The sequence below is a fragment of the Erinaceus europaeus genome, chromosome 7 (genome assembly GCF_950295315.1).
Source record: "Erinaceus europaeus chromosome 7, mEriEur2.1, whole genome shotgun sequence".
Taxonomy (NCBI): domain Eukaryota; kingdom Metazoa; phylum Chordata; class Mammalia; order Eulipotyphla; family Erinaceidae; genus Erinaceus; species Erinaceus europaeus.
Genome location: NC_080168.1, coordinates 58312561 through 58335793, shown reverse-complemented (window position 1 = coordinate 58335793; position 23233 = coordinate 58312561). Strand labels below are relative to the sequence as shown.

The 23233-nt window shown below is 38.6% G+C and overlaps 1 pseudogene; it reads right to left on the bottom strand.

Annotated features, from left to right (window-relative positions):
* The window catches only part of LOC132539344 (solute carrier organic anion transporter family member 1B3-like), a 79561-nt pseudogene that overhangs the window by 21041 nt on the left and 35287 nt on the right, over positions 1-23233 (bottom strand).

Below are 23233 nucleotides of genomic sequence, written 5' to 3'. Positions count from 1 at the left end.
AACCCTGCTCTAAAGTTCTCTAAATTTTTCCACTAGATATGGTCATATCGAAGCCTTCCATTCAATAGCAATTGATGGATTCTAATGTTCTGAGGTATTTTAAGACTGTCGTCCAGGTGTGGGACTGATGTACATTCCTATCAGCAGTTGGAGATGTCTTCCTTCTGTCCTTCCCCTGTCCAATCGAATGCATGGCATCCCCATAGGTGTAAGGTGTTATCTTTTTGTTGTCTTTTTTCATTTGCATTTCCCTGATAATCAGTAACTTTGAGCAATTTTTTTCATGTGTCTACTGGCCATCTAGAGCCAAAAGGGGAAAAAATGAATGCCAGATGATTTGATTTGTAGGTGGAACTTAAAAAACAAAAAGGGGAAAGCCAAAACACAAGGTCAAATGTGGATTTGCTGTGAGAATCAGAACATTAATCTGGCACATGTGGGGCCAAATATCAGATCTGGGACCTCATGCTGGAGAGTTCAATGATTTATTCACTGTACTACCTCCTGGAGAACATGTTTCTCTAAATTAGTCTATATCGAACATTATCATATGATTGACTATGTTTTAATTTAAAACTTTATAATCTGTTTTAATTTGATAAAAAAAACATAGAAACAACAGAGATGGAGCTAGAATTGTGATACCTGCTGATACTTAACATAAGATACCTTCTGAGAACCAAGGCAATCTACTATAGACCACCATGGCACTCAGGCCCAAGAATTAGAAAAGAAGTAGAGTTTTTGTAGTTAAGGCATTGTGTGTGTGTGTGTTTATGTGTGTGTGTGTGTATAATTCTACTGTTCCCAGTGGCCATTCCTCTGCTCCCCCTTTTTTTCCTTAATTGAGAGGACAGAGAGAAACTGAGAGGGGATGGGAGATACAGAGAGAGGAACACAGACACCAACAGACCTGCTTCAACACTTGAAAAGCGTCCCCCTGTAGGTGGAGAGTGGGGGCTCAAACCCAAGTCCTTCTGCATGGTAATATGTGTGCTTAACCAAGTGCACCACTGCCCAGTCCCCTATACATACATGCATTTACATAAACATCTTCATATAAAATTTATGATAAAAATGTGGTAAGTTTAATATGCCAGGTCTATAGTTGTCACAAAGAGGAAAGTATAAGATGTAGCTAGAACAGACAAGGTCTGAACTGGCCAGGAGGAGAACTCATCCTGCTACAGCACAAGATTTGCATGCTGGAGGTCCCAGGACACAGATTAAGCCCTTAGCACCACCTTATGTCTGAACTGAGTGATTCTCTGTTTGCACTCTCTCTCTCTCCCTCTCCTTCTCTCTCTCTCTCTCTCTCTCCTATCTTCTTCTTTTATTCTCTTTCTCTAACATAATAAATAAGCAAATATATTTTTTTTAATTTATTTTATTTTATTTTATTTATTCCCTTTTGTTGCCCTTGTTTTTTATTGTTGTAGTTATTATTATTGTTGTTGTCGTCATTGTTGGATAGGACAGAGAGAAATGGAGAGAGGAGGGGAAGACAGACAGGAGGAGAGAAAGACAGACACCTGCGGACCTGCTTCACCGCCTGTGAGGTGACTCCCCTGCAGGTGGGGAGCCGGGGCTCGAACCAGGATCCTTATGCCGGTCCTTGTGCTTTGTGCCACCTGTGCTTAACCCGCTGCGCTAATTTTTTTTTTTTTTTTTTACCAGAGCACTGCTCAGCTCTGGCTTGTGGTGGTGCAGGGGATTGAACCTGGGACTTTGGAGCCTCAGGCATGAGAATCACTTTACATAACCATTATGCTATCTACCCCTGCCCATTATGCTATCTACCCCTGCCCGCAAATATTTTTAAAAATAGTACCAAATCAATGAGTGACCTGACTATGTCAATAAGGTTAGATATTAGCCTATAAATAGGAGATTCATATTTTTACTGTGACCAATATTTTTCCTTATAAACTACAATACATTCATATGCAAACATATATTTATGAGTCTATATTACATGAAACCTAAGCAATATTGTCCTGGGATATTTATCCCAGGACAATATTTATCCTACTCATATTGTGTGTTTTTCTATCTTACTCTTTTTTTTCCTATCCCATTTAAAAATTGCAGGTCTTGGGGTGCTGGGCAGTAGCACATCTGGTTGAGTGCACATGTTACCATGCTACCATGTGCAAATATTGAGGTCCAAGCCCCTGCACCCCACCTGTAGGGAGGATATTTCATGATAGGTGAAGCAGGTCTGGCAGATTTCTATCTGCTCCCTCCTCTGCCCTCAATTTCTCTATCTTATCAAATAAGAACAGAAAGGAGACCTTCCACCTTCTGCAACCCACAGCGACCCTGGGTCCATGCTCCCAGAGGGATAGAGAATGGGAAAGCTATCAGGGGAGGGGATGGGATATGTAGATTGGGTGGTGGGAATTGTGTGGAGTTGTAAGCATCCTATCCTATGGTTTTGTTAACGTCTCTTTTCTTAAACAAATAAAAAATAAAAAAAGAACAGAAAGGAGGAGGAAAAAAGGAAAAAAGTGGTTACAGAAGCAGTGGATTTGTAGTGCTCAGTGACAACCGTCGTGACAATAAAAAAGTAAAATTAAATGTTCAGCTCTTTGTCTGAGGCCCCATAACCTCCAAGTTAAAACCCTAGTTTTGAGAAATTCTTTTTTAGGAAACAGAGCTTTATGTAGGAATAAACTAGGTTATGTTTAAAACAAATACTCTAGTATTGCATATGAATAGGGGTGGAGTTGAAACAGAGCTTTATGTAGGAATAAACTAGGTTATATTTAAAACAAATATTCTAGTATAGCATATGAACAGGGGTGGAGTTGAGAAGGCCTTCCTTGAGGTTTGGCAAATAATGTCCCTTAAAAATGTTATTATTTGGGAGTTGGCGGTAGCGCAGCGGGTTAAGCGCACGTGGTGCAAAGTGCAAGGACCGCATAAGGATCCTGGTTTGAGCCCCCAGCTTCCCACCTGCAGGGGGGTTGCTTCACAGGTAGTGAAGCAGGTCTGCAGGTGTCTATCTTTCTCTCCCCCTCTCTGTCTTCCCCTCCTCTCTACATTTCTCTCTGTCCTATCCAACAATGATGACATCAATAACAACAACAATAATAGCTACAATAACAATGAAAAACAACAATGGCAACAAAAGGGAAAATAAATAAATAAATATAAAAAATAAAATAAAGATATTATTATTTATTTATTATTGGATAGAGACAGAGGGAAATTTAGAGAAGAGGGGGAGGAAAGGGAATGGGAAAGAAACTGAGAGACACCTATATCCCCGCTTCACCACTCATGAAACTTCTCCCCTGTATGTGGGGGTTGGGGGATTGAATCTGGGTCCTATTCATTATAATGTGTGTGCTTAACTAGGTGTGCCACAGCTTGGCCCCTGGCAAATAATGTCCTTAGCAGACAATGACACTTAACAATCTTCAATCTTTCCACTATAATAGGAAGTTTCACTTTTAGTAGTATTAGGGAGTATAGAATCCTGGAATAAAATCTATTTTCCCAGTGTCTTTATATCTGGATATGACAACTAACAAAAGTTCTGGTTAATGTGAAGCTAGTAGAAGTGTTATGCTTCTGGAAATATTCATTAAGTCCAACTCTGGATACTGTTTCTCCTTAATGTTATTCCATTTCTATTCTAGTTGACTAGGGGTGGGAGACAAGATAAATACAGTTTGACCATTAGGTGAAGGCCGTGCAAGACAGAGTAGTATGATAAAAGCAGTCTCATACCACATGTGGGTTAGCTTAGTTTTTTTTTTTTTACATGAACTTTACTTAAGTCATTACAATTTTATGTTTTCTATCATTAGAAAACTTGTGATTGTCACAAAAACTACAAAACAGCTTTAGAGATGGTGGTGGGGAAATCCACACTTCAATGAATTAAGTAGTGAAGTCTTCAAAAATCTTACAGGTCAAGACATGAAGTGTAAAAGTTATGCTAAAAACTCAGAATGTGCTTCTTTACTCTCCATGAAATTATCTTCTTCTTCTTTTTTTTTTTTTTAAGATTCTTTAAATTTAACTTGATAGGATAAAAAAATTGAGAAGGAAGGGGGATAGAGAGAGAAAGAGGAACAGATATCTGCAAACCTGCTTCACATTTGTAAAGCATCCCCCATGCAAGTGGGGACTGGGAGCTTGAACCTGGGTCCTAGTGCATGGGAACAGGTGCACTCAACCAGGTGCACCACTGCCCAGCTTCCTAAATATCTTTTTATTGTTATTTTATTTCAAACTGAAAGCAATTGTTACTCTGTTAATAATTACATAAAAATGTGCTACATACTTATACTTCTCAAAAGGTGGCTGCTTATTTAAAGGGGCAAATGGAATTATATCATTAATTTGTCATTTACTATAGTTCAACATTTTATTTTTAATGCTGGTTAAAAAAAAACTGTTTACACTTACTAGACTGAGAAGAAATGTGGTAAAGCGGTCAGAATACTTCAAGTTCCCATTATAAAGCATCCAGTTCCTATTAGTAGTGGTCTATGTAGTCTGGACCCAAAGTAGCTCACAAAGACAACCACAAGCAAATTCCCTAGAAAGAGAGCAATATTATTTTAATATGATTTAGGCCTCCAAATGGAAATGGAATGAGCACAATACCTTGTTCCTTCTTTCAGAGGTCATGAAATTTAACTGTGGGGATGAATTTCATATTAAGGTTGTATGATATGAAGAATTGGAATAGGCTTTAGACATGAAAGAAAGTTTTTGAATTATTTGGTAATTAAGAATTATTTTAGTAAAGCTGAATTTTAGGAGAATTTAGAGTTTATTTGAATTGTATTGGAATAGAAAAAAATGAACATGATCTTGACCTGAAACATATGAATTTATGCATTCATTTGTTTACTACTAGCATTTTAAAATTCTTTAACATTTAAAAAATCATTTATAAAATAAAAATATTGACAAGATCACAGGAATAAGAGGGTTAGGATTAGGGTTTGTTGAAATGTCTGTTCATGTCCTGGCCCCATTTTCTAATGGGTTTTTTTTTTTTTTTTTTTTTTTGGTGTTATGTTTACTGAGCTCTTTCTATGTTTTGGTTATTAGTCTTTTGATGTGTGTTACGCAAAGATCTTCTCCCATGCAGTTGGGTGTCTTGGTACTACCCTTTGCTGTGAAGAAGATTTTCAGTTTGATGTAGTTCCATTGGTTTAATTTTGCTTTTGTTTTCTTTGCTGTTGGATTTGAATCTTTGAAGATTTTTTTGAAGCATAGGGCATTTAGTGCCCTGTCAATGTTGTCTGCTATTTATTTGATAGTTTCTGTCCTAATGTCTATATTCTTGATCCACTTGGAGTTGACTTTTGTGCATGGTGACCTACCCTATGACTCAGCAATTCCTTTCCTGGAGATTTACCCAGAAGAGACAGAAATACCTATTAGAAGAGGTATCTATGTATACCTATGTTCATAAAAGCACATTTTGTGATTGTCAGAACCTGGAAGCAACCCAGATGTCCAACATCAGATGAGAGGTGAAAAAAACTATAATATATATACACAATGGAATACTACTCAGCTGTTAAAAACAATGAATCTGTCTCCTTTCTATCCTCTTGGATGCAACTCGAGGGCATCATGTTGAATGGGATAAGCCAAAAAGAGAAGGACAAATACCAAAATATCTTACTTATTAGTAGGACTTAATAAGTAGGGACGGGGAGGGAGAGCACAAGGTGAAACATGGACTGAACATGATGTATTGCACCAAAGCAAAGGAGTCTGGGGGATGGGGGAGAAGAAGAAAATTTGGGGGTCCTATTGCATAATAAGATTCTATGCATATGTCAATGATTACACTGTAAAGAACCCCCTCAATAAAAGAAGTTAAAAAACACACATTTCCATCTGTTATTTAAAACAGAAACATTGAGAATTTTTTTCTATGTAAAGAAATCTCAGCCATAGGAGTTTGAACAGTGCATCTCCTCAAGTTATAGCTTGATAAGAAGCTAGTCTCTTTTCTATACATTAGGGGAACTGTCAGGTTCTTTTTGGGTCATCTCCTGGCCATTTAATTTCTGTGCTTCCAGTGCTGGTAAGTTAATGTGTAATTTTTTTTAAAAAATTATATTTATTTTCCCTTTTGTTGCCCTTGTTATTTTTATTGTTGTTGTAGTTGTTATTGTTGTTATTGATATCATCCTTGTTAGATAGGACAGAGAGAAGTGGAGAGAGGAGGGGAACGCAAAGAGGAGGAGAGAAAGATAGGCACCTGAAGACCTGCTTCACCGCCTGTGAAGTGACTCCCCTGCAGGTGGGGAGCCTGGGGCTCAATCCAGGATCCTTAGGCGGTTCTTACACTTTGCACCACGTGCGCTTAACCCGCTACGCTATGGTCCCACTCCCTAATGTGTAATTTTTATTAACATGGTTTCAGCCTTTGAATCAGGTCCTCTTCTCATTTGCATGAATAAATTTACTTTCACTATCTATGTTTCTCTCAATTGATGGTATTAACAACATTTTCATGGCCAGTTATTACACTATATTGCCAATACAGCCTGTATGAACCACACTTGTTATTTTATGGTGTAATAATAGTATCTACCATGCTAAAATATTCTTTATTTTATTTTAATGAGAGATACAGAAAGGGAGAGAGAGACAGAGAGAGGAGACCAGAGCACTGCTTAGTTATTGTTTAATGTGGTGCTGGGGATTGAACCCAAGACCTTGAGTATTTTATAATTCTTTTTAGTACTATCATAATATCAGGAACCAGAAAAATTTTTTAAAAAGAATTAATTGAGGGTGAGGGAAATAGCATAATTATTATGCAAAGTAACTCTTATGATTTAGACCCCGAAGTCCCAGGTTCAATCCCCTGCACCACCACCATAAATCAGATCAAAGTATTTATTCAAAAAAACAAAACAACTACCTATGTACATCATGTTCATAACAACATAATCTGTAACATTTTAAACCTAGAAGCAGCCCAGATAATCAATGACAGACAAGTAGTTAAGGAAGTTGTGGTCTAAATACACAATGGAAAACTACTCAGCTATAAGAAATGATGAGATATTTTTTGTGGACTTGAAGGAATCTTATTAAGTGAGAAAAGCCAGAGGGGGTTGACTGAATACTGAATGAAGTCTGAGTGATAATTTCACTTAGTTGTGGAATTAGGAACCAAGAAAGAAAGGGAAAACAGAGTGAAACTAGAACTAAATGTGTTTTGTTGCAGCAAAGTCCAGGACTTATGGGGATGGATAAGGGTGAAGGTGTTCAGAAAGATAAAAGGGCACAGGTGGTGGTGGAGGACATAAGTTATTGGTAGGAGTGGTGTGTAGACATCTACCAAGGGGAAGAAAAGAAAGTGTGCTTATGTGACAACTGTCTTTTAAATCATTAGCTCCTCAAATGCAAAAACTGAAAAAAGTAAAGATAAACAACATGAAAAAAAAGAAAGTAAAATATTGTGCTATTTTCATCTAGCCCAACTGAATAGTTTTCATATCTATAAATATGGTTACTACTAATAAAACTGAAATAAAAATGACCAATTTCAAAGTTTCCATTAATTAAGCCTGCAGTAGAAGGTGATATTTCAAATCTCCTTTCTATTTGGGTGATGGAACTTTTAATTACCACTACACATAGTGCCTTACAAATAAAACTGAGGATAAGGCTACCAGGAACATCTAAGAAAGAGCAGAAGGGGGAAAATGGTTAATAATATGACTATTAAGATTCATATATTTATATGATTAAAATAGTTTTTCTCTTTTTTACTTAACCCCTCCATTTTTATCATAAAACACATACCCCCCATTCTCCTGTTTCAACTGGTAGTTCATGGTCCTTTCAGAGCTATCACCACTAGAATGATAAAGCATCATTTTATAACTTAGTTAAATAGAAAGTTATCTTAGTGAATGCCATTGACTAATTTCTAAGGAGCTAGAAGCCTAATAAGGTTATGATGGTAAAGTATTTTTGATTCTGAATAGCACAAATTGTGTGTGTGGGAGGTCCTATACATCCTCTAAGGTAGCATTTCTAGGGATAGAGCTGTAAAAGAGAAGTTTTTCATTAATAAGACCTCATCAATTTTTGGAAAGTGAAATAAAAATGGATACAACAAAACAATATATTTAATGTTAAAAAACAGTTTTGAACCCAATAGACATTTTCATGTTTTTCAGTTTAAGAAACTTTGCACTTTGCTGATTCATCTTGTCTTCTTTTTTTTTTTTTTGGTAAGGTTTTTTATTATCTTTATTTATTTATTGGATAGAGGCAGTCAGACATTGAGAAGGAAGGGGAAGATATAGAGGAAGACAGACAGAAAGACACCTGCAGCTCTGCTTCACCACTTTCAAAGCTTTCTTCCCTGCAGGTGGTGACTGGGGGCTCAACCCCGGGTCCTTGTGCATTGTAACATGTGTGCTCCTGTTCAATCAGGTGCACCACCACCTAGCCCCTTCATTTGTCTTCTAATCCATGTCTATCCACATAGTTTTTTATATAAAGGTGTTTCCTTTATATAAAATCCTATCCTGCTATGAGCTATGTGATTGGGTCTCTTCCAAGTTCATGATGCCTTGCTTCACTTCAGACTGTGTCCAGAGATGTCAGGCATGGAATGTCAACCTTTCAGCCTAATTACTCAAGTGAGATCTTCCCTTTCTCATAGGACTCCTTAATTCCATTTCGGGTGGTCCACTTCCTAACAATGCCTCAAGACCTAGATATAGACCAGGTCCCATGAGATAGGGCAGATGTACACATGTATCCATAAGTTAGGGCAAAATATATACCTTAAAGCAAAAGTGCCCAATAGTCTGCAGTGCATCTATAAATGAAGCAAGCAAGTAGAAAGACCTAAAAAGACACCTTAAAGTACCTAATGAAATAGTTTCAACTTAGTCTTACTCAGATACCCTCCTCACCTACTTCCTATTACACTTCCTTCAGTCACTCTAAAGCTAACCTTATCAAAGTAAGGACTACAAAAGCTGAACAAGGGCAATAGACGGGCATACTTTAATGATGACTCTTTAGTCACTATCAGGCCACCCTATCAGCTGGGGCCCTAGTTGGGGAGTCCTGGGATTCACACACAAACACGATGAGTCTAGACCTTGAATAGATTTCTCTCTCCATTATTACTCATTATCCATCAAGAACAACATAATGAACCCCTTTGGGGTCCCCTATAACCTTGCCCTCAATATAGACCAAAAATGGTAGAGACTGTTCCATCCTCTGAAGGGTGGGTTGGATAACATACTCTATCTACCACCTAAAGAAGATGGGTCCTGAAATTCAGGCAATTCGGAATGTTCCTACTGAGGACCACAGAATGCAAGTTTGGACCTACAGGGATGTAGACGTTACATAGGCTCCTATGCTGAATATGGGCCCCAGATCAAATTGATGGAGTGTACAGACAACAACATTTATATACTTTTCCCATACTTGGGAGCTACTCTCTTCCATGATTCAGCTTCCTATCCCTTTTTCCAGCCATGACATCATCTCCCCAGACAATAACTTGGTTCCACCTGCATATCAGAGGTCAGACTCAGGAAAAAACTAATAAAGTCATGGGCCCTTTGGAATATATCTCAAATAGACCTATTAGCTATTTCCAAAATGCAGACCCAAAATCTTCATCTGCAATATTCCAGCCTTTAGGTTCTTGATTAATCAGCAATTTGTATGGCTTTATATGGTAACTCTTTTACAGCCACCAGGTTCAGATGCTACCATGATGCCAACTGGACTTCTCTGGAGAGACAGCACCACCTATATGTCCTGGAGCTCTGCTTCCTCAGAGCCCTGCCCCACTAGGGAAAGAGAGAGACAAGCTGGGAATATAGATTGACCATATTCAGCGGGGAAGCAATTACAGAAGCCAGACCTTCCACCTTCTGCACTCCATAGTGACCCTGGCTCCATACTCCCATGGGGTTAAAGAATAGGAAATCTGGGAGTGGGGTGGTAGCACAGCGGGTTAAGCGCTTGTGGCACAAAGCACAAGGACCAGCACAAGGATCCCGGTTCTAGCCCCTGCTCCCCACCTGCAAGGGAGTCGCTGCAAGGTCTGCAGGTGTCTCTCATTCTCTCCCCCTCCCTGTTGTCCCCTTCTCTCTCCATTTCTCTCTTTCCTATCCAACAACAATAACATCATCATCAACAACAACAATAGCTACAACAATAAAACAACAAGGGCAACAAAAGGGAAAATAAATAAATAAATTAATTAATTAATTTAAAAAAGAATAGGAAAGCTATCAGGGGAGGGGACAGGATACGGAGCTCTGGTGGTAGGAATTGTATCCCTCTTATCCTATGGTCTTGTCAGTGTTTCAATTATATAAATAAAACAAATTTTAAAAAATCGGATGCCTGATGTGATAATATTTAGAGATGGAACCTTTTGGAGATACTCAGGGTAGGAAGAGAGCACCCAAAAGATAATTTCAGTATCTCTATTAAGATTTAATGTGGCCAGGCAGTGTTATCTGCACATATTAGAGTGCACAAGGACCTGGGTTCAAGTCCCTGGTCCCCACTTGTAGAGAGAAAGCTTCACAAGCAGTGAAGCAGGTCTGCAGGTGTGTCTCTCTGCCTTTCTCCCTACCTATCTCCCTCTTCCCCTTAATTTCTCTTTGTCATATCAAATAAAATCAAGTTTAAAAAGTCTGTATCCTTGTTTCTAAGACTTGTGAAAACTATGGTAGTTATCTCTGGGAGGTGGGAGGGTGGGGATACAGAAACTTAGTGATAAGTAGGGCACCAAAGTAAAAACTCAGTGGTAAAAACTCAGTAGACATGCAGCTTCCTGGGCCAGTGGAGGGTGGGAGTGGGTGGGAGGGATGGGTCACAGTCTTTTGGTGGTGGGAATGGTGTTTATGTACACTCTTAGCAAAATGTAGACATATAAATCAGTAGTTAATTAATATGAGAGGGGGAAAATCAATTGTATGTCTCAAAGTTTTTCAAAACACAAACTGAATCTTTTTAATATATAGGCTGTGTATTTGATATGCGGACTCTCTCAAAAGCCTAGACCAAGTAGATCAGAAGCATCCAATAGCACAGCTATATACAAGATACTGGATACTGTACAGCAAACCATAACAAAAGGACTTTTCAAAGTTAACCCAATTACCAAATAATGTGATGAAAACATTAACTATCCATTGTTTTTTTGAACCCTAAGACAGCAGGAACCTCACATCTCCACTTTAGAGCCCCTACTTCCCCCAGTCCTGGAACCCTCGGATAGGGCCCACTTTCCCGTATGCCTCTCCCAATCCATATCAAATAATATTGCATCTGCTGATCACAACCTAACCAACGAAACGATTGCCACCTCAACATGCTTCACCTCAGTCTGTGTCCAGAGACTTCACGTATGGAATGACAACCCTTCAGCTTCATTACTTGGGTGAGACCTTTCCTTTTATAGTACACTTTAATTTCATCTCAGGTGGTTCACTTTCTAACAAAGTCCCATAACCTAGATATACACCAGTTTCTGTGAGAGAGAGCTTATGTTCACACGTATCCATAAACTACTGCAAAATATACCTGAAAGCAGAAGTACACTAGAGTTTGCAGTGAGTACCTCCCTAACACTTCCTCTCCACTATTCCAAGCTTTGGGTCCATGACTGCTCAACAATTTGTTTGGCCTCGTATGTTAACTCTCTTTTCAATCACCAGGTTCCAGATGCCACCATGATGCTGGCCAGGCTTCCCTGGATTGAAGACCCCACCAATGTGTCCTGGAGCTCAGCTTCCCCAGAGACACACCGTACTAGGGAAAGAGAGAGGCAGACTGGCGGTATGGACTGACCAGTCAACGCCCATGTTCAGCGGGGAAGCAATTACAGAAGCCAGACCTTCTACCTTCTGCAACCCTCAATGACCCTGGGTCCATGCTCCCAGAGGGCTAGAGAATGGGAAAGCTATCAGGGGAGGGGGTGGGTTATGGAGATTGGGTGGTGGGAATTGTGTAGAGTTGTGCCCCTCCTACCTTATGGTTTTGTTAATTAATCCTTTCTTAAATAAAAAAAAAAAGAAGAAAAAAAGAAACAGTGATGGGTATGGTGTGGAACTATATATTATAACGTTATAATCATATAGCATACTATTATTATCAAATAAAAATGATAATAAAAAGTAGTTTGCATCCCTCTTATTCTCCCAAGTGGAGACACAGAAAATGAATATCTGAGATCCTATAAGAGACCAGAAACCCACCATCCTGTTGATTTTATCTCAAATTTCCAGCCATCAGAACTGTGAAACATGCCTAGCCTATGGTATTCAATTATAGAAGTCCATGGATCGCATGAAAATATTTCTCATTATCTCCTCAATCTTAGTTGTCATCATATCTAGTCCAAATCACTTCACTGGATTCTTATAGCTGCTTCTGTTCTCACCTGAAAGTGTCTTATCAACCTAACATCCAGAAAATCCATTTCACAATGAAAGTGAGACCATGTGTCTACATCCTCTCTTCCTATCTCATTCACAGTAAAAATCTGGGTGTTTCTACAAAGTCCAAATATATATTCTCTCCTCTGAGCCCCTCAGATTCCCTTTTCATGCCCTACTTTTGCCTTCTATGACTCCATCCCTTGTTAGTTTCTCTGGCATTTCACTAACCTTGCTGAACTCTGAGACTTCCAAGTTTACTGTATTTTCCCATGTCTTTCTTCCTGCAGAAAATTCTCTAGAGTTGTATTCCTATTATTCTATCATATTCTCAAGACTCAATGTGACTTAAAGTAAGGTTTTCCTTGGCCACCTATTTATAGTACTTACTGGGAACACATTTTACTTAGTGTATGCCATTCATACTTGACAAGCACTTTGATTAGGGTAAGGTTCTTGTCTTTTTGTTCACAGTCATGGTCCCACTGCTTAAAATGGTATCTATAACAAAGATGATAAAAATATTTGTTTATTGTCCTCTATTCAGAAACTACTATGTGTCCCACAGGTATCTGTGCTTGGGGAAAAGAGAGAAAATGTTCAATATAGCACTGCCATACTTGGAAGGTATATGCTTTCCTTCCTCAATGGGAAGTTCCAGTGATTCTGAAAGAAATGGAGAAGTTTCATAATAACACAAGGTATTGGAAATAATATAGAAAGTCCTAGAAATAACCCTAGTGAATGAATATATATAATATTCATAAATGAAACACAAAAAAGTGGAAGACTATCAAAATCAGTTTCACTAAGATGATGACAAAAAAATAAAATTCATTGGGGAAGGAAATTAAATTTGTCCAAAGAGTTTCTTCATGGAGTGTCTGCTCTCACATCTTACTGTAGCATTATCAGCAATCTATACATCACAGAAGAGAAATGGAAATATTTTCAGGTTCTAATTTTTTGAAAATATTTGGTATATCTGATGAAGAAATGTGGGTGGGAGTGATGACAGCAAGATGACAGAACGGTAGATGATCTCCTCACCCCCTGATAAATAGATTAAACAATAAAACCAGAACTGTACAAAAATGCCTCTTTGAGAAACCAAGATACCTCTAAAGATATTTGGCCCCGTAGGCAGCAAGAAGGAAACCACAAATGAAAGTTCAGTAGGAAAAATGCATGGCAAATTACACTCTGCCAATCTTTGCCCATGGAACATGGCTAAAGCAGGCAGGATAAAACCCAAACTTTTATCTTCTGTTTGGAAAGACAAAGCAGGATATCTCAGAATCAGTGTTCTGTCTTTTAGGAAGAAGCTGCCTGCTGTATAAGGAACCATTCTGATGGGGTGGAGCATCTCAATACAGAAACAATAAACCATGCATCAGGAACTGCAGTGCCACAGATAAACACTAGGGGGAACACTAGTACTGTTATTTACTACACTAGCAAGCCTGCAGTATTTCAGATAGACGGCAGGGGGGAGGTCTGAAGTAGAAACCAACACAACTTTTCATCCATCCCAGGAAGGACTTCGCTGGCATGGACTCCAGAATTTCTTGTCTGGTAGATAAGTGAACGTGAGCTCAATATAAAAATGTTTATAAAATCCGTGGAGGCTGATTTTTCAAATGGTAAAACCCCAACAACTAAAAGTAACAAGATATGGAAAGAAACTTGGAGCCTTGACATATTAAAAAAAAAAAAGTTCTATCTTCAGAAATTTAGCCTTAAAAATATAGATACATAAATTATCATAAAAGAATTCAAAATTATCATTTTAAGGATGCTAAAATGTCAATAAAGGGGAGGAGCTGGGCGGCAGCGCAGCAGGCTAAGTGCATGCTAAGTGCACATGGCGCAAAGCTCAAGGGCTAGCGTAAGGATCCCAGTTCCAGCCACCTGCAGGGGAGTCACTTCATAAGCAGTGAAGCAGGCCCGCAGGTATCTATCTTTCTCTCTTCCTCTCTGTCTTCCCTTCCTCTCTCAATTTCTGTCTGTCCTATCCAACAACAACAGCTACAACAAGGGCAACGAAACTGGAAAAATGGCCTCCAGGAGCAGTGGATTCATAGTGCAGGAACTGAACCCCACCATTAACCCTGGAGGCAAAAAGAAAAAAAAGCCAGCAAAAGGAAGGATAGATAAAATGAATATACTAGTAAGACATACGAACTATGGAGAACCAAACTGAAATTTCACATGAACTCAATAGAAGTTAGACCTGAGAGAAAAAGAACCAATGAACTCAATGATCCAGTCACAAGAGTGTAAAGAATGAATGCAAATGGAGAGTCCAAAAGGATAGCATCAAGTCTAATATCAAAGGCATTATGAGAATACTAGAAAGAAGGAAACAAGGAAAAGAAAGGGAGAAAGAAATTATATGTAATTATATGAAGAAATGTTGGTCCACAGGCCATGTAGTGGTGCATCTGGTTGAGCACGCGTTACAATGTGCAAGGACCCAGGTTTGAGCCTCGGTCCCCACCTGCAGAGGGAAAGCTTCACAAGTGGTAAAGCAGTGCTGCAGGTGTCTCTCTCTGTCTCTGTCTGTCCCTTCCCTCTCAATTTCTGGCTGTCTCTACCCAATAAATAAATAAATAAATAGATAAAGACAATTTAAAATTTAAAAAATATTGGTCCAAAACTTCATGAGAAAAGAAATGCACATACTTTAAGAAGTTCAAAGTACTTGATCTAGAAGAAATGTAATTCTACCTAAACTAAAACCAACTCAATTCAAATTATCCAAAGTCACCAAGAAAAAAATAATAAAACAGGAAAACCAGTCCATCACACATGAAACAAAAGATCCAATACCCTATAGATTAACATGTAATTTCTTTTTTTTTTTTTTTTTTGCCTCCAAAGTTATTTCTGGGGCTTGGTGCCTGCACCATAAATCCACTGCTCCTGGAGGCTTTTTTCCCCCTTATTTTATCATTGTTGTGGTAATTATTGTTGTTATTGATGTCATTGTTGTTGGGTCGATAGAGAGAAATGGAAAGAGGAGGGGGAGAGAAAGATAGACATCTGCAGACCTGCTTCACTTCCTTTGAAGCGACTCTCCTGCAGGTGGGAAGCCGGGGGCTCAAACCGGGATCCTTAACACTGGTACCTGCGCTTAGCACCACATGTGCTTAACCCACTGCACTACCACTTGACCCCCAACATGTGATTTCTCAGGACAACCTTTTAGCTAGAAAGTAGTGGGATGACATATTCTAAATACTAAGCGAAAAGGACTTGCACTCCTCTATGCAAACACTAAGTTAGAAGAAGTTGAAACCAGAAATCAATTCCTTTTACTATAGCAACAAAAACAGTAAAATATCTAGGAACAGACCTAACCAAAGAAGTGAAAGACTTATATACTGAAAATTATGAGTCACTACTCAATGAAATTGAAAAAGACACAAAGAAGTCGAAAGATATTCCATGCTTACAGGTTGGAAGAATTAACATCATCAAAATGAATATACTACCCAGAGCTATATACAAATTTAATGCTATCCCATCAAGATCCCAACCACATTTTTTAGGAGAATAGAACAAATGCTACAAATGTTTATCTGGAACCAGAAAAGACCTAGAATTGCCAAAACAATCTTGAGAAGAAAGAACAGAACTGGAGGCATCACTCTCCCAGGTCTCAAATTGTATTATAGGGCCGTTGTCATCAAAACTGCTTGGTACTGGAACATGAATAGACACACTGACCAGTGGAATAGAATTGAAAGCCCAGAAGTAAGCCCCTACAGCTATGGACATCTAATCTTTGACAAAGGTTCCCAGACTATTAAATAGGGAAAGCAGAGTCTCTTCAACAAATGGTGTTGGAAAAATGGGTTGAAACATACAGAAGAATGAAACTGAATCACTGTATTTCACCAAATACAAAAGTAAATTCCAAGTAGATCAAGGACTTGGATGTTATACCAGAAACAATCAGATACTTAGAGGAAAATATTGGCAGAACTCTTTTAACCACAAATTTTAAAGACATCTTCAATGAAATGAATCCAATTACAAAGAAGACTAAGGAAAGCATAAACCTATGGGACTACATCAAATTAGAAAGCTTCTGCACAGCCAAAGAAACCACTACCCAAACCAAGAGACCCCTCACAGAATGGGAGAAGATATTTATGTGCCATACATCAGACAAGAGACTAATAACCAGAATATACAAAGAGCTTGCCAAAGTCAACAACAAGAAAACAAATAACCCCATCCAAAAAGGGGGGAGGACATGGACAGAATATTCACCACAGAAGATATCCAAAAAGCTGAAAAACACATGAAAAAATGCTCCAAGTCTTTGTCAGAGAAATGCAAATAAAGATAACAATGAGATACCACTTCACTCCTGTGAGAATGTCATATATCAGAAAAGGTAACAGCAGCAAATGCTGGAGAGATTGTGGGGTCAAAGGAACCCTCCTGCACTGCTGGTGGGAATGTAAATTGATCCAATCTCTGTGGAGAACAGTCTGGAGAACTCTCAGAAGGCTAGAAATGGACCTACCCTATGATCCTGCAATTCCTCTCCTGGGGATATATCTTAAGGAACCCAACACACCCATCCAAAAATATCTGTGTAACATATGTTCTTAGCAGCACAATTTGTAATAGCCAAAACCTGGAAGCAACCGAAGTGTCCAACAGCAGATGAGTGGCTGAGCAAGTTGTGGTATATATACACAATGGAATACTACTGAGCTATTAAAAATGGTGACTTCACTGTTTTCAGCGGATCCTGGAAGGACCTTGAAAAATTCAAGTTAAGTGAAATAAGTCAGAAACAGAAGGATGAGTATGGGATGATCTCACTCTCAGGCAGAAGTTGAAAAACAGTATCAGAAGAGAAAACACAAGTAGAACCTGAACTAGAATTGGCCTATTGCACCAAAGTAAAAGACTCTGGCATGGGTGGGGGGGGGAGGAAGAATACAGGTCCAAGAAGGATGACAGAGGACCTAGTGGGGGTTGTATTGTTATATGGAAAACTGAGAAATGTTATGCATGTATAAACTACTGTATTTACTGTCGAATGTAAAACATTAATTCCCCAATAAAGAAATTAAAAAAATATTTTAAAAGTATTTTCTTTTGCATATTAATTTTTAGTATTCTAAAATTCTGCTAGAAATATGTTAGAATGGATATATATGTTTTGTTTTTTTCTCCAAATTGCTGAGGCTTGGTGCCTGCACTATGAATCCTCTACTACTCCTGATGGCCATTTTTTCCTCACCCCTTTTTTTATTCAATAGGACAGAGAGAAATTGAGGAAAAGGGGAAGATAGAGAGATAGAGCTAGAGACCAGAAGATCTGCTACACCTCTTGTGAAGCATCCCCTCTGCAGGTAGTGGAGTAAGGATTCAAACCTTGGTCCTTGTGCAGGTCCTTGCACATGGTACTATGTGCATTTAGTCAGGTATGTCACCATGCAGTTCCTTAGTTCTGTTTTTTTTTTTTTTGCCTCCATGGTTATCACTGGGGCTTAGTGCCTGCACTGTGAATCCTCTGCTCCTGGAGGCTATTTTTTCCCTTTTTGTTGCCCTTGTTGTTTATCATTGTTGTTATTATTGTTGTTGTTGTTGCTGTCATTGTTGTTGGATAGGACAGAGAGAAATCAATTGAAGAGGGGAAGACAGAGAGGGGGAAAAAAAGACAAACACCTACAGACCTGCTTCATTACTTGTGAGGCAACCCCCCTGCAGGTGGGGAGCTAAGGGGTTCTAAATGGGATCCTTATGCGGGTCCTTGCACTTCAAGCCATGTATGCTTATTCTGCTGCACTACCCCCCCCTTTTTTTAGCGTTTCCAGATAGAAGCTCAGTGGTATTTCTTTCTTTCTTCTTTTAATATTTGTATTTATTTATTAATGAGAGGGATAGGAGGAGAAAGAGCCAGACATCATTGTGGTACATGTACTGATGGTTTCAGACTCAGGACTTCATGTCTGAGAGTTCAATGCTTTTATCCACTGTGGCACCTCTTCTTACCTCTGTCTCCTTTTTTTCTAGATATTTATTTATTTAAAAATTAATCTGCTGGGAAAATCAGAATACAACAGCTACAAAGTCCCAGCAATATCCCTGGCAGGAAGAGAGAGAAAGAGATGGAGGGGAGGAGAAATGGAGAGAGGCAGGAAGGGAGGGAGGGAGGAAAGAAAGAAAATAAAGATGAGTATAGTCAAACTAGCCCATTATAAACTCTACCTTGGGTCAACAAGATAGCTTACTTAGAGTTCGTGCCTTAATTTGCCATGTGCAAAACCCAGATTCAAGCTTAGCCCACAACTCACTGGGAGAAGAAGCTTCAAGATGTGGTGTTTCCCTCTAGGCCCCTACCCTGCTTGTGCACACAACACTTTCTCCCTAGTGCTTGCTCAAAATGTTAGTCTGTAACAGTCAAGTTTTTGAAATGGTCAAAATAATAAAATTAACAAATAAATGAAATATTTGATCTAATAAATTTAAAGGAAAATGTATACTCCAGCATTAACAGTTAAGTTATATTATTCAAAATTGTCAAGGAAAAGAAGCAATCTAAATGCCCACCAATAGGTAACTGGATAAAGAACTTATGCGGGGGGGTGCCAGGTGGTAGCATACCAGGCTAAGCACACATAGTACAAAGTACAAGGGCTTCAAGGATTCCGGTTCGAGCACCCAGCTCCCCACTTGGGGGGGGGGTGTCACTTCACAAGTGGTGAAGTAGGTCTGCAGGTGTCTTTCTATCTCCTCCTCCTCTCTCAATTTCTATGTCCTATCCAATAAAATGGCAAGAATAGCCTCCAGAAGTAGTGGGTTTGTAGTGCTGGCACCAAGTCCCTGAGATAACCCTGGAGGCAGAAAAAATGAAGTTATGGGGTATATCTTCAATGATTTACTGCTTTACAATTACAAAATGATGATACTATATTTTTCAGGACAAAATGAGAAGAACTGATAGTGCTTAGTAATGCAAATAAGGAAGTGAAAGACAACTACTAGATAGTTTCATTCACATGTGGAATATAGATTATTAAAACACATGAACATGAGGGAGGGGGGGATTGAAGGACTAGTCACATGGTCTCTAAGATTTATGGGGACTATAGAAGTTACCACTGGGGGTGAGTTGGGGTAGGGCTTGGAACTTTGGTGATGGGTAGAGAATTGTAGAGTTTTAAGTATTCCCCTGTAATTTTATAAGCTGCTATTAAATCAGAAACAAAACTACATCAACATTTAAAAAGTAATTATCTCAAGACAATAAATAGAACTTAATAAAAATCACAAGAAACAGTAAAGTTAAAATCTTTTAGAAGAATATTAGACATCTGCTATGAGTAATTGGTTTTAGATTTTTAGCATTTTCATTTAATTTTTTTAATTGGTGATTTGATAATTATTAACAAGATTGTGGGGTAAGAGGGTTATAATTCCATACAATTTCCACCATCAGAGTTCTGTATCCCATTCCCCTCCATTGGAAGGTTCCCTATTCTTTATCCCTCTGGAAGTACAGATCAAAGATTTTTAGGGAGTGCAGAAGGTAGGAGGTCTGGCTTCTATAATTGCTTCTCCACTGAACATGGGCACTGGCAGATGGATCCATACCCTCAGCCTGTTTCTACCTTTCCCTAGTTGGGCAGGGCTCTGGAGAGGTGAGGTTCCAGGACACATTGGTGAGGTTTTCTGCCCAGGGAAATCACGTTGTCATTCTGCAACTTGGTGGCTGAAAAGCAAGATATAAAGCAGAAGAAATCAGGAACCTAAAGGTAAGAGTATAACAGATGACATTTGGGATCTTCATGTTTGAAGGAGCTTGGAAAACTGAGAGATTAAAAAAAAAGATACAAAAGTTTACAATCACCAAGATTATTTAAAACTATCACAGGCTGAAAGAAGCAACTGGCAATAAGACTCTATTTACCTGCAGCTGTGGCAGGTCAGTCTTCTGTTTATAATGGCAAGAGATGAGTTGTCAGAAGACAATTGCAAGTTTCCACTTTATCCCATTTACAATCGAACTTACTTAATTTTTTTAAGTTTAATTCATTTGCTCATTAGCTAAGCAACAATAAGAATCTACTAAACAACTGGGATCTCATTTCTTACTTTTACCCTTTTTATACTGCAGCCGGGATGATTTTTAAATATTTATCACCATTTCCACTTCTGATATAGCTATGCAAGTTCACACTGAACTGATCCCCCAGCATGCTACGACTAACAGTTACAGGAGGAAACAAACAAAACACAGCTGAAGGGCATGAGATACTAAATAAAAGCAGTCTGGTTGTATAGTAGATTTGATAGTGGAAGAAATGCCAGGGCTAGTTTCTAACTTAGTATAAATCTGACTATATTTAAATCTGTTTTAATGAGAAACAGCTAGAGAGAGAGAACAGAGCACTAGTCAGCTCAAACTTATGGTGATGTTGGGGATTTAACCTGAGACCTTAGTGCTGCAAACATGAAGACCTTTTGCATAACCATTAAACTGCCTCCTTAGCCTTAGTTTCTCATTAAAGGCACTGAGGTGAAGCCACAACTAGTCACTGCAAGACAGTAACATGGGAGGCATTGAGGTGAAGCCACAACTAGTCACTGCAAGACAGTGACATGGGATTTGGGTTGGTGGCAGGAGTGCTGTGCAGGCACCTACCACACAGACTGTACCTGTGTACCAACACTGTCCTGTACTTCAGTATTTCCTCAACAAAATGACTTTAAAATAAAACAGAACACTGATATTCTTTGAGAGAAGCCATATTCATTTGTCCTCTTTAGAAATAAAAAGATTTCATGTTGACCTATAGCCACCTAAAAGTTGCAGAAGAACTTGTAAAGGACAGATTCAAAGAATGGAATTCCAAATTCTATACATAAATTATCTAAATCTTTGATCACTGAATCATGCATGGAAAGGACAACTCAAGGCAGTCAAGACTGAAATCTGAACTATTACCTAAGAAAAAGTCCTAGTGATAACCCTGGTAACAAAAGGAAAAAAAAAGAAAGAAAGAAAAGAGAGAGAGAGGGAGAGAGGGAGAGAGGGAAAGAGAGAGGGGAAGAGAGAGAGAGGAGAAAGAAAAATACAATTTTCTTATTTGGGGGGGCAGGTAGTGGTGTACCCAATGACTGCACACATTACCACTAGCAAGGATCCAGGTTCAAACCTCAGTCCGCACCAGCAGGGGGAAGTTTCATGAGTGGTGAAGCAGTGCTGCAGCTCTCTCTCTCTCTCTCTTCCCATTCTCTCTGTTTCCTTATCTGCTATCAAATAAAAAAGAAGGGGGGAAAGTATAAAGCAGGGACTGCTTGAAGTGATGGATCCATTGTGCAGGCCCAAGAGATACCACTGATGACAAAAACAAAACAAAAGTGTATTTTATTATTAAATATAAGAGGCAGTAACTATTCTTGATGGATATGTTTGGATATTTTATATATGCCAGCATGCCCATATGTACTTTATACAGTTGATTCACCTATTCCCCATCTCACTGCCATGTTTCTAAAATAGCATTTTTTCAATGTATCTTAAGCATTTTAACAAATTATTTGAAATATTTTTCTAAGTTGCTTTTCATGATAACACAATGTAGTTTCCAGAGTTATTAATCAACTTTTCTAAGTAGTTAACATTTTAATGAAGAAGACATTTTCTGCATTAACCCAAATCAAATAGTGTTAAAAAGTATATATTCACCAAAAATTTGTTCTGCTTTGTATTTTAATCCTTTTTCAGCCACCAGGCTCCAGATGATACCATGATACCAACCTGACTTCCCTGGGCAGACGACCCCATCAGTGTGTCCTGGAGCCCTGCCTTCCCAGGTCCCTGTCCCACTAGGGAAAAAGAGAGACAGGCTGGGAGTATGGATCAACCTGCCAATGACCATGTTCAGCTGAGAAGAAATTATAGAAGCCAGACCTTCCACCTTCTTCACCCCACAACTATCAAGGGAGGGGATGGGATACAGAGTTTTGGAGGTGGGAATTGTGTGGAAATGTACCCCTTTTATCCTATAGTCTTGTTAATATTTTCATTTTATAAATAAAAAATTTTAAAAAGAAAGCAAAAAAAGTAAATATTCAAGGAACCCTCAGAAGGCTAGAAATAGAACTTCCTTATGACCCAGGAATTCCTCTCCTAGGGATATGTCCTATAGAGTCAAACACACCCATTGAAAAAGATATGTGCACGCCTATGTTCACAGACTACAATTTGTAATAGCCAAAACCTGGATGTAACACAGGTGCCCAACAACAGCTGAGTGGTTGAGAAACTTGTGATACACACACACACACACACACACACACACACACACACACACACAGTGGAGTACTACTCAGCTATGAAGAATAATGAATCCACCTTCTTCAACCCACCTTGGATGGAGCGTGAAGGAATTATGTTAAGGGAGATAAACCAGAAAGAGAAAAATGAGTATAAAATTATCCCACTCATAAACAGAAGTTGAGAAAGAAGAAAGGGAAACACAAAATAGAATTTGACAGAGTTTGAAGTACTGCACCAAGGTAAAATACTTTGAGTGGGGGGAGGGTAGATTTTAGCTTCACTATAGGGTTATGGGAGTAACGACACAGACCTCTGGTGGCAGTAATGGTGTTAATATATACTCCTATTAACTTATAATCTTATAAATTATTATAGAATCAATATGAGAGAGGAAAATAGATTAAATGTCTCGAACTTTTTAAAGACTTAAATTTTGAGTATATATTCCTTCAATCTAAGCACTTAGGTTTCAAATGAGTAA